Source organism: Acromyrmex echinatior, chromosome 10 (genome assembly GCF_024713525.1).
Source record: "Acromyrmex echinatior isolate Ae372 chromosome 10, ASM2471352v2, whole genome shotgun sequence".
Taxonomy (NCBI): Eukaryota; Metazoa; Arthropoda; class Insecta; order Hymenoptera; family Formicidae; genus Acromyrmex; species Acromyrmex echinatior.
This window is the reverse complement of record NC_141861.1, coordinates 13,271,085-13,283,183: the sequence shown is the minus strand read 5'-3', so window position 1 is coordinate 13,283,183 and position 12,099 is coordinate 13,271,085. Positions and strand designations below refer to the sequence as shown.

The 12,099-nt window shown below is 29.2% G+C and overlaps 1 long non-coding RNA gene across 1 annotated transcript in view; it reads left to right on the top strand.

Annotated features, from left to right (window-relative positions):
* The first annotated feature begins 813 nt into the window (after nucleotides 1-813).
* Nucleotides 814-12,099, top strand: part of LOC147908398 (uncharacterized) — a 62,572-nt gene continuing 51,286 nt past the window's right edge. Inside the window, exons 1-4 of the long non-coding RNA XR_015546379.1 lie at nucleotides 814-4,286; nucleotides 4,872-5,278; nucleotides 5,908-6,005; nucleotides 6,618-6,699. This is a non-coding gene — a long non-coding RNA (uncharacterized LOC147908398). The remainder of the gene's footprint in view (nucleotides 4,287-4,871; nucleotides 5,279-5,907; nucleotides 6,006-6,617; nucleotides 6,700-12,099) is intronic.

Sequence of the window (12,099 nt, the reverse complement as noted above, 5' to 3'; positions counted from 1 at the left end):
ATGGGAAAAAGTAATGGCTAGCGATGGACAATATTTTGAATGATCAATTTGTATTTTTTCACAATAAAGCCGTATTTTACCAAAATATCCCTTAAAATTAATGCATATTCCCAATACATAAAAGAAAATATTTTAATTGTGTACATTTTCAACAATGTGAAATAAAAACTAAATTATCTAAACATCATTCTAGATAAAGATAACACATTTTTTCATCTAAAATGCAGATAAAGATAATTAATATTAGGTGTTGGAATTAATTCGTAGCGTTTTTAATGAAAGAATGTTATTTATTTCACATGAGCATTAAAAAATACATTAATGAAAGTACTTCCCATCACTTGTAAAACGCTACGAATTAATTCCAACACCTAATATTAAACAAGAAGGGATTACAAGCCAGATTTTTATGTATTTCAAATTCTTAGAACATACGTTTCGATCTTATTATTAGGTTATCCTCAGTGTACATGTAGAGAACATAAATTTAACAAAATTAATAAAACGATTAGATACAATTTCTACAGATTATAGTTACGCAAAGTGTTGGTAGCATTCCTTCATATCTATCTTCTATCGCAATAATGTAATGCTTTCAGTCTTGTAATATTCTCAGTCACATTCTTCTTTATATCGGTCGCAATTAGTCCATAATGATGATAAAATTATTTAAATATATTGAATCATTCAATAAAAATGTATCAGCACACATTCTCAAATACTGAACACACTGCATACATTATAAGACTGAAAGCATTACATTATTGCGACAGAAGACAGATATGAAGGAATACTACCAACACTTTGCGTAACTATAATCTGTAGAAATTGTATCTAATCGTTGAATATAATCGTTTTATTAATTTTGTTAAATTTGTTTTCTCTACACTGAGGATGACCTAATAATAAGGTCGAAACGTATGTTTTAAGAATTTAAAATACATAAAAATCTGGCTTGTAGCCCCTTCTTATTATTTATTGTTTATTATTATTGAGTCATTATAAGATTATTTTTATTTATTATAATTAATATTTATATTATCTAAGATAACGATAAGATGACGTCAAAATTTCATCTAGATAATCATCTAGATAATTTTATTTAGATAAGATCAAACACTGAGTATATTACAAATTATTAAGGAGAGGCACATATGTTTTATCTAAAAATTCTGTATCTGTTTGAAGATTATTAATTCCATTCTTCTGTCTTTTAATGTAAATCATCTCTGACATTAATCTCTTGTTATAATTGCATTCAGTGTCTAAGATTTCAATTTCATCCCAATTAAATTCATGACCACAATGTAACCTATGTGCTTATAACTGATTGTACAGATGTGCATCTATGGATATGATTCTTATGTTCCGAAATTCTAATTTTTAATTGTCTGCATGTTTATCTACGTAGGTTGCATCACAGTCATTGCATGAGATTTTGTAGACAACGTTCTTTTTAGATGAAGCAAGAAGAGGATCTTTATGCGTTTTGATTACACATTGAAGTTTGTTCAAGCTAAAAAAAGAGAGATTGGAGTTTAAATCTTTGGTGACAGTTTTAAATTTCTCAAAAATGCTATTAATATATAGGATGATGAACTATGACTGTGCATTTTCATTATCCTTTGTGATGTCTTTATCGTGATTAAATTTTTTTATTGTTAATAAGATGTTTAATTTTGTTATGAATTGTATTAAAGATAAATTTCAATGGATAATCATTAACCAGAAGAATGTTTGCAATAAGTTCTAAAATTTTTTGATGAAACAGAGTGAGAAATGAAGAAGGACCTATTATCAAACATATTAAATATTGTGCCTCTGTTTTGTGTAAGAGGATGCTGGGACAAAAAATTCAAGTATCTACCTGAAAAGGGAGGTTTTTGATACCAGTCGAAAATTAATTTATTATTTAAAATAAAAACAGTAATATCTAAAAAGTTAATTGTTACCTATTTCTAAAATAAATTAGTCTTGAATGGTAAGAATTAAATTTGTTAAAAATAATTTGAGTCATTTTTTATAGTATATCTTTTTACTATGGACGACATAACTATGTCGTCAACAAATCCATAGTAAAAAGATATTTTGAAATCAAATGTCTCCAGTAGCGTTCTTTCTAAATCCTGCCTTACTAAATCGACAATTACCGAGGATAGAGGAGAGTTCATCGGTGTGCCAAATTTTTGCCTATATATGCAATTTTCAAATTTAAAGTAGATTGACTCAAATCGAACTGCCTCCAAGAATTCATCTCTTGATATATTGTATATACAATGGTTTGAAATAAAATTCCATTTTTTGGAAATGCTCTCTATAACTAAATCTGTGAGTACGTTAGTGAAAAATAATATCACAACCTAAAAATATCAAATAATCATTATCAAGACATATTTTTTAGTTTATTTACTGAATCATAACTGTTGTTAATATGACTTAAAACTGTTGGAATGCTTTTATATAAGATTTTGTGTAAGAACAAAGGAAAGTTATAGAGAGGACTGTCTATCGAAGAGACAATAATTCTGAAGGGACAATTCGATTTGTGCATCTTAGCATATGCTCTTGATAGTATGCAATCACTAGTGTTCAAATATTTGTAACATTTCGGCGTAATATATTCAAGACTTACCATACGTCTCCACTTAGTAAGTAAATTTCTGAGATTATTACAAATTTTTCTAGTTGGATCTTTATTAACTTTTTCGTATGTCTCAACATCACATAGAATATCGTTTAATTTGGAAATGTACATGTCTTCATCCAATGCAATAGTGACATTGTCTTTATCGGCTTTGATAAATATTACATTAGAATTGGCAGTCATGAACTCTGTTAATTGTTTTTTTTTTAATTCAAAAGCTGTGTAATATTTTTGTTATAACGAGGAGAAAAGGAAAAAAATCTATTGAAAATTGGAATTAATCTATTCTCGCGGTGTTTCTAAAATTTATAAGAACTCTATTGATATTGTTCTCCATATCCTTTATGAATTCAACAGTTAATTTTTTAGTGTTAGTGATTGATAAAGAAAAATTTTTTCCCAATTGTGCTAAATCTTCAACATCTTTTGGTAGGTTACACGAAGACATGTTTAAAAACCATTTATCTTTAATTGAATTAACTGAAAAGAATGATTGGTTGGAAAAGTTTATCAAGTCAAGATGAATTTCTTTGACTTCTGACAACGAGAGAAATCGAATGTGAATGGTGGAGTTAATGAAAATTCATGAGTGTCTGATATAGTATATGAAGATTGATTGTTGTCAGAAAGTTGTTATTTTGTGAATTATGTTGAGTATCTTTAATATAAAATATCACGTATATTATTAAAATCTAGTTTTTTTTGTTTTTTGGACAGCCAATCCATTTGTTAATTCTATTTGATTCATTTTCGAAGAAGAATTGTAGACTAATAAGTTGTTTATTAAAGAATGAGTTACAGATGGACGATGTTTCAACAGGAAGATATTTCTCAATGTTACGTACAAGGCTTAAGATCATGAATTTAGAATGATTAATATATTTATAAATCGTTGAGCTCTAACCGTAATAGTTTTTTAATATATGAATTCGTCAATTTTTGAATTTCGACTACTTACTGAATTATGATTAGTTATTAATTTATTTACCACTTAAAATAAAATAAAATAATATTAATATGTATAATATAATATAATATAAAAATATAATCAAACTTTTATATTTATTTATTAAAAACGTATTTATTTCGTATAAAAATACTTCAAATAATCGAGGTAATAAAAACCACGAAACAAGGCACATGTCCGACCCGCTCGAATGATTTCACGGATTAGGTTAGGTGATATACTCACTTGTTCTAAATCCGTTCGTGTCACCGAACGTTAAAGCACATGATTCCAATTCCAACCGCCATCTTACCTATGATCTAAGTGCTATCTTGCTGGATTCAGACTGGATCCGACGTGCGTTGTACGACGCTCTACAACCAATCAGAAAACAGGATTTTGTTTCATATCATCAAAATAAAATTCTGTTTTGTGATAGGTTGCAGAACGTCGTACGCACGTCGGATCCAGTGTGAATTCAGCAGTTGAGTTAATTTGGAGCATGAGACGCGAACAAAGCTCTGATGCGAAGGAATAATGATAGCGATAGAAATAACAAAACACGATTTCAATCTATCAGAAATTAGATACACTGGAATACACAGTTTTTGAGTTTTAGGTTAAAATTGTGTTATTTCGTCTATCGTGCTATTCCTTCGCATCGTGTCTAGAGCTTTACTGCTAGTTGTCATATAGGTTGTGTTCCAAAATTCACTGTCGGCGCTGAAAATTTCACGTCACATATATTATATTATGGCTGTGGCTGATTTGGATACTCACGCGTTTTAAGCGTGTAATCATCATTCTGTCTTTAACGTTCATTAAGCCGGTTCTACATTAGTTGCAAGCTGATCGCAAGTTTGTTGCGACAGCCAATTTGAACCTTGCATTTTGAAATCAACGCTTCATATTGGCTGCCGCATCAACTTGCGATCTGGGTATCAATCATGAAACTTTATCCCTAGGATGGAAAGTGAAAAGTGAAAATTTTTACCATTGAAATTAATGGAGAAATTTTTCACTTTGCACTTTCTATTCTAGAGATAAAGTTTCATGATTGATATCCAGCTTGCAACTAATGTAAAACCGGCTTTAAACGTAAAATAAGAATAGAAGTACTGAAAAGTGTGGAAAACGTTCAAATCGATCGCAGCCTATACATTTTCAGCAGTGGCTGTGAATTTTGGAACACAGCCACAGTATAGGCTATAGCTGTGTTCCAAAATTCATTGGCAGTGCTGAAAATGTATGATATACGTGACATAAACTGTAAATTTTCAGTGCTCGCAATGAATTTTGGAACACAGCTATAGTATATGTAACAGGAACTATGGATTTTTAATACTAGCAGTCAATTGGCAGCAATACGAACATGGTCCTAGTTTGGAATTTCGGAGTTGTCGCAATCAGTTGCAACACAACAAGTACAGTGAAGTACGGTGTTCGGACGTTTTTCACGGGGCCTCATTTAGAAAGGGTTGCTTGAAAATTCGTTAAGAGTATCTCGCGCGCACGTAAATTATCCGATGCGCGTTAATTCGTGGCCGCACATCAATCCAATCGATTCGCTGGCCTTTTCACTGGAAAGAGAAACTGAGAGAAACCGACGACGCGGGCACATCGGATTAGGTTGCCTGACTCAACGTAAAAGCGCGCAAATCCGAGTGAGAGGCCGTCGATAAGTTTAGGTAATACGAAATGTCATGGGCAAATGATTTTGATGAACGGGATAGAGATATCTGCCTCGGTTAGGAACGATTATCGACGTACACGATGCACCATATCGAGAAATAACCTTAACGGGAACGTTGTTTTATTTAACAAACCAAATCACCATTTAGCGAAAAGATCCAATTACATTTCTGTATCAAGGCCAATTTTTTTGTCTGAATACACTTGTCAACAACAATGTCATCGTTTATGATATTCCATTGAATTTAATTATGTTTCAAAACTTTATCTTTCGAATACGACTTGGTTATGCTTTTAAATAAAAGATCTTTTATATTTCTTACTGGCCGTAATCTATTAACTTATGCCGTAATCTGTAATTCCGAGTCTACAATGAGTCGGAAGTTCTCCTCCCCCAGTCTTTATATGATGAAGTTGGCCAATAGCCAACTTGTAGTATAACTAATGCTGATTGATCAACTTCATCGATTAAGTCTAACTTCCGACTAAAGATTCAGGTTGTGAGTTTCGCTACAAATGCTTTGAAGCATTTGATGGACCAATTAGAAGAAAGAATTACAAACTGACTAATTAAAAAACGCTTCAAAGCGTTTGCAGCATCGCGTTGACCATACTTTCATTGTAGATCCAGTATAAGAATTAACCAGTAGAGTCGACTATCCTCTCTCATTCGACTGTGTTTGGTCAGTTCTTACAGATTATGGCATCAACAAATTACAATCGGTAAATGATCCTTAATCCTTTTTTTTAATTTAATAAATTTACTTGAGAAAGTTTAATTAAAAAGAAAAAAAGTTATATAAAGAAACCTTGTGTAAAATAACTAATTAATATCTAATAGATTGAAGACACTTATGTGCATCTAACCTGGATCATTCTGAAAGAAAAGAAAGTCATTTCTTTCTTTGAATATATAGATGCAGAAATAATACTAAAATATCGAGTAAGCAAAATACATATAATAGACATTTATTTATAATTATTAAAATAATATAAGTAACATGTATCCAGGTTAAGTTAACATTTACTTGCAATATGTTCATTGTTTTTATGTTCTGTAATTAAAATGTTATTATATTATCTTTGATGACTAATGGTATGTTTGTGCAATGATAACTTTTGAGAACAATATATCTTTACATCTTTGATAAAAGAAGCATTATTCTATAACCTACTTGTTACATGAAATCTTAATTTAGAACAGAGTATATAAGTTTAACCTTATTATACATACTCTTATTATACATACTCTTAAGACATTTATGAATTTATACAGTTTGATTTATTCAGGGAGCACTATTTTATCAATAACCATTTTGCAATTCTATGTTTTAGGCTAGAGAGATGTATCAAAGAAGGTAACACAAATCTAGAAGACAGGATCATGGCAAATAGAAGAGACAAGCCTACTGGCTTTGTGAGTAGAATCATTAAATCTTAATGCATCTATATAAAAAAAATTTATTAATAAAAATATATGAGAAAGGAAAATGTATAATGCTACTCATATTTTTATTAATAAATTTTTTTAAATATATTTATTTAAAATAATGTAATGTAGGGCCATAAATCGTGTTGGATACAAAAAGTATCTCAAATAGCAAAATGCTAGTATGCTGGCAATATATCAGCAAACTTGATCATGTTGATGCAGTAGATTTTAACTGCTGCTTCCTTAAGCTTCGTTTCTAGCAGCACAATTTGTCAATATAAAACTATGATAGCGATGCAATAAAGATCGAGCATTGTATGTTATCACATCATGGCAGCAAATCTGTAGCAAATATCGGACAAAGATTGCCATATTCTGCTGTCAGTATTTGATACTGACAGCAAAAAGATAGTAGAAATCAGACATGATCTGATGTCACATTGTGATAGTGAAAACGCAGCAAGGCTACAGTTCAACTTATCATATCAAATGTCATAACAAATCATATCAGTGACAGCAAAACATAGTAAAAATCGAGCACAGCCTGCCGTTACGATGTAATTGCAAAAATGCGGCAGATATAGGGTGCTTTCCAATAAGAGACACATGACATGATGTGACACAGTGCATCATTATATTTTTGTTCAGCAATATTAAAACGTCTTATAATGGAACAAAGTGAGCAAAATCAATTCTAACTAATATTTTTATTTGTTGCTAGAAAGTTGTCAAAAAAAAACTTTGTTGCTTGTCGGTTTTTTAAATGATGTTCTGCTAAAGGAAGATTAAGTTATCAGATATTTCGATAACAAATTAGCAATAAATTCCTACGTTGTTTTTACGTAGATCAGCTTTGTTTTATATAGCAGATATGCAATATATACAGTACCCTGTATATAGAAATACAGCTTGAACTAATCAAAAACTAATCAAAAATAGAAAAACAAAAACAGGCTTCAGTATTTCTAATGAAATAAAACAATTAGATGAATTGTTAAAAATGTCCACCTTGCGCCATGATACATCTATCGAGCCTTCTTCTCAAATTGATGTACGCGCTCAAAGATATCAGGTGTGTTACGTATTGCCTCGCATGAAGCAATTATTTGATTCCTCAAATCATTCTCATTCTCAATTGGGGTGGTATAAACCAATGATTTCAGATGCCCCCAAAGGAAATAATTCAAAAGATTTAAGTCTGGTGATCTAGGAAAAGTCTATTTTTGATTTTGTGACTTTGACTTTGTTCACTTTGTATCACTTTGTTTACGATTGTGCGAATAATAACTTACGTGAAGCAAGACATATTTATGCAGGGAGATATCTCCAAAGCAATTTATCGTTTTGTCACATATTTGCGAACATTCATCTGTATTTTGGAAACTAAGCCGTTTAGAACACATGTTTACATGGACTTTTTTACTTAAAATAAACCAAAGAATCACTCTGTTGAGTATGGCAACATAATTATATATACACACACACATATATATATATATATACACATATATATATGTATATATAGAATATATGTATGTATAGAATCGCTCTGTTGAGTATGGCAACATACTTAACTATATATACATATTAACTATATATATATATATATATATATATATATATATATATATATATATAGTAAGTATGTTAACTATATATACATATAAAAAAATTTAAGCGTATAGTAATAATCTGTTTATTTGAAAGAAATACAGCTTGAACTAGTCAAAAACTAGTCAAAAACAGAAAAACAAAAACAGGCTTCAGTTCTTCTGATGAAATAAAACAATTAGAATTATATATATGTGTGTGTATATATATATATATATATATATATATATATAAAATAAATATATATATATATATGTAAAATAAATATATATATAATTCATCTAATTGTTTTATTTCATTAGAAGAAGCCTGTTTTTTCTGTTTTTGACTAGTTCAAGCTGTATTTCTTTCATGTATATATATATATATATATATATATATATATATTAGGTGTTGGAATTAATTCGTAGCGTTTTTTAATGAAAGAATGTTATTTATTTCACATGAGCATTAAAAAATACATTAATGAAAGTACTTCCCATCACTTGTAAAACGCTACGAATTAATTCCAACACCTAATATATATATATATGTTGTTCTGTTATATAAAACAAAGCCGATCTACGTAAAAACAACGTAGAAATTTGTTGCTAGTTTGTTGTCGAAATATTCTAGTTTTAAATATACTACGAAATAAGTGTAAATAACAACGATAAATCTCAGTAAAATAATAAAATATTTGTTGCTCGCTTAACCTGGGAGTAGATGCGGCTCGACTAACGTTAGTAAGCGCATCCTAGTCATTTTGATCGAATTTTTGAAAATATTTTCGTACATATGTATATATGTGTTATAATGAATACGTATATGATTATAATTACTATAAGTAATAAGAAAACGTTTTTATAATGCTTTATTAATCAATTAAAAACAAAGAATAATTACTAGAAATTATATTTATATGATGTATTTTTATTTTAATTTAATTTTTTTTTATTTTATGTATTTTATGTATTAGGTGTTGGAATTAATTCGTAGCGTTTTACAAGTGATGGGAAGTACTTTCATTAATGTATTTTTTAATGCTCATGTGAAATAAATAACATTCTTTCATTAAAAAACGCTACGAATTAATTCCAACACCTAATATTTTTATTTTACAATAATTTTATCTTTTTTTTTATTTATTAAAATTATTGATATGTAACGAAATAATAAGAAAATTATAATTTTATGTTTTTATTTATAAAAATATAATAATGGCGGAGACTGACCGAGACGACAACACTAAGTGCGCGCGTTACGGTCTTTTAAACCGATCGTTACAAATATATTAAATTTTATATAGATAAGCGTGTTTAAGTCATCTATTTTCGCATACTATACGAAAAAAACATTAACAAACATTTACGTAAAGATATAATAGTGTCAATAAATTCAAAGATAAATAGAAAACAAAAGAGCAAAATGATCGGTAGGCAATCATTTCGGTAGGTTAAAATTGGTACTGAGATTTCGTCTAAATTTGTTACTCTCGAAATATGCAAGTGTATAATAATTAGCGTGTAATAAATTCAGTTGACATCTTGATATTAGAATTTTTCGTTTTTCTACTGATACTAACAAAGACAGCAAATTATGCTACTGCCAAAGTTTTGCTCATGTAGGCTATGTTTCAAAAATAACTATTAGTAATGAAAATCTATAGTTTATGTTACGCATTATAGATTTTCAGTACTAGCAGTAAATTTTGGAATACAGTTAATAGTATGTAGCACATAAATAGTAATACATGATCAGGGGATTGGTTATGATACGGTCATAGGGTACAAAAATGATCCTTGATACAGATTACTTTTAAATTACCTCGGATTATTTAAGATTACTTAGTACTACTTCAAACTATTTAAGATTATCAATTACTACCTCATATTGCCCAAAATTATTTTAGAGTATTTAAAATTACATAATATTTTCTGAGATTATCTGAGATTTTTACTTTGCTCATCTAAGATTATCTTATACGAGTACATAAAGTATTATTTCTTCAGATCACTCTAGAATATCTTTGTAGACCACTGTGATAAGTATCTTCGAGAACATCGATTTTAGATTTTCATTTGCTTAAGAAAAATCGCAATTTTACAAAACAAATATTTATTGCATACAGGTATACAAATATAAAAATACAAATATAAAAATTTCGCAAACAGAATATGTATTATATGTATAGATAGTAATAAGTTCGATTATTCTAAAGTTTGTGATTTTTTAATAATAATAAAGCAATATCCATTAAGTACTCTTATAAGGTTCAGAATGATAGCACTGTGACATTCTAATTAATAGATGACGCACATCTTAATTGTGATTTCTCTGACAATGAAAATATTGATCAAATAACTGATTTTCAACAAAATGTGCATATTTCTCTCAACAAATTTGATATTATCAATCCGTTAAACATAAGAAATGGTATGTACATGTACATACCATTCATACATGAGAAATGATTTGTGAATTTAAGTGACGTTGATGTTCCATATGATGTCCAATGCTTATTACAACTAGATAAACGGTTTGGACTGCCTTTGATTCAAGACATTAAAGAAAAAACTATAATTGAATTTATAAAACAAATTGAAAATAATGTATCTAATCATCTAAATAATATTATTAACTATGTTAGAAACCATATTCGGTTAATATATGTATTAAATAAACTGTACCATAATTGTCCATCATTGAATTGTGATGAAATTACATTAAGTAAATGGACTAAAACTACTAAAAAATTTATTAAAGATCACCCGGATTTATTTTTTACTAAGGACAAAGGGAACATCACCGCTATTGACAGACTTGTCCATAATCAAAAAATGGAGAATGTTTTCGGAGAACACGTACATGAAAATAGAGAGAGACTCCACAAGAAAACTCACTAATGATTTGCGGAGTCTACTTATAAGAACAAACAATTTATTGACGAATTAACATATAAAAGGTTTCTCACTACCAATAGAACTATCCCTAGAGGTTACGACGCACCTAAAATCCATAAACAGAACGTTCCATTGAGATTAATAGTATTCTCGATTAATAGTCCACTTTTTATAATCTTTCCTGTTTTTTACATTACATCATTAAGGAAAGCATTCCTTCCAGTAACACATAGTCATATGGAAAACAGCTTCTAATTGGTAGAGAAACTGAAAGGAAGTTTTGAGTCTGATTATATTTTGGCTTCTCTAGGCGTGATTTCGCTCTTTACTGTTCTTATTGATTTAGCCCAGAAAAGTATAATCAAAAGATGGAATTACAAAGTGAATAATACAAAAATAACACAGGAAGAGTTTATGATTGCTAGGAATTTTATTTTTAATTCCATATTTTTTCTTTTTAACGATTCGTTCTATAAACAGATTTATGACACGCTGATGGGATATTCGCCTTTATCTCCTATTATAGCAAACATAGTTTTGCAAGATTTAGAAGAGCAGGTTTTGGAGAAGTTATCGTTACAATTGCCTTTATATTACAGATATGTGAATGACATTAGCAGTCACAATTAAATTGCATCTTAGACACTTTTAATTCCATGCATGAAAGGTTGCAATTCACAATCGAGATTAGTAACGACAATAAACTCAATTTTTTGGATGTCAGTTACATAATCATTTCATCATTTTTGACCGATTTTCAAAGCCAACGTCATTAGATAAGTATCTCAGCTTTTATTCAACTATTCTATTTGTCATTAAAAAAGGTATAATATATGGTATGGTAGACAGAATCCTTTTCCATTTGCAATATCATCAGAAAAATTTTGAAAAT